This window comes from Cebus imitator, unplaced genomic scaffold (genome assembly GCF_001604975.1).
Source record: "Cebus imitator isolate Cc_AM_T3 unplaced genomic scaffold, Cebus_imitator-1.0 Scaffold244, whole genome shotgun sequence".
Lineage (NCBI taxonomy): Eukaryota > Metazoa > Chordata > Mammalia > Primates > Cebidae > Cebus > Cebus imitator.
This window is the reverse complement of record NW_016107559.1, coordinates 1,499,621-1,500,770: the sequence shown is the minus strand read 5'-3', so window position 1 is coordinate 1,500,770 and position 1,150 is coordinate 1,499,621. Positions and strand designations below refer to the sequence as shown.

At 47.4% G+C, this 1,150-nt stretch overlaps 1 pseudogene; it reads right to left on the bottom strand.

The window, feature by feature from the left end:
* Positions 1 to 240: 240 nt before the first annotated feature.
* Positions 241 to 667, bottom strand: LOC108282587 (annotated as a pseudogene).
* Between the last annotated feature and the right edge of the window lie 483 nt (positions 668 to 1,150).

The window sequence follows — 1,150 nt, the reverse complement described above, 5'->3', positions numbered from 1 at the left end:
GTGGTGGCTATATTTGCTGGCAGGTTTAGGTAGGGCATGCGTACTTACAAATCCCTTTTTTTCCAGTGTATATGTCAAGATGCCAAGTCCTCTGATCGTCAAAATAAGCAATTTTGTATATTACCGTGCAAAGGACAACAGAGGAAAAGAGACTCTCTTGGGGGTGACTAAAAGGTCTTTTTCAAAAGGTTTGTATCACTCTGAGTGGAAGGACTGGAGCCCACGTCCCTGTAGCCTTCCTTAACTTGACCCTTCCTCTTCTTTGGTTGCAGTGAACTCATTGGGAGCTGTTCCTTCTACATGTTCTACTGGCTCCTCCTCTACCTCTTCCTCCCCTTCTTGGGGATAGAGATCTGGGTATTCCTGCCTGCCTTCCTGCATGGCTCAGAACTGGTCTACACAGTCTGACCCCTTGACCTCCTCTTGCTACGGTGGAAGCAGGAAAAGGCCACTTTGAACTGTTCCCTGGCAGGAGCCACTGGCCATTCCCACTAGGAACAACAGGCAGTTCCAGTTAATGTCTCCATTTAGCAGCATCAATTCATGCTCCTCCTAGGGAGGGTTCGTTGGGGTCATCAGCCAGCAGCTCTGCATTGCTTGGAGTTTTGTGGTCTTCTTTGGTCACAAATATGATTCGATCCTTCTGTTCCTACCGGCAGTAGGACATGGCTGTAGCCCAGTCCTTAGACCTCACAGAAAGAGCGGTGGCCGCTGCAGCTTCACGCAATGACCTCACTCTCCTCAGGCAGGGAGGATGCCTCTGAGGCCTGTGCAGATTGAGATAAATTGCTTAATCTTCCTGGACCTCATTTTTTAAAAAAAATTTGTGGAATGGACTAAATCATAGCCATTCACTGGCAGAGTTATTGAGAGAATTGCATGAAGTAATGAAGGTGAGGCCCCTCACCAGCAGTAGGTGTCCACATGCCTTTCACCCTCATTCCCCTTTGGCTTGCCTCTCCTGTGAGGCACTGTCTGTTACCAGTTAATGCAGAACCAATAAAGGACATGAGGACTCTTGACCATCAGTAAACTGATGCTCAAGGATCTCTTTCTTGCGTCTTGTTGACCCTTTGACAAATGAACCTTTTTCCTCTTGAAAATCAGCTGACATCTTTTAAAAGGCCCTGCCTCAATTCTGAAACTCTAC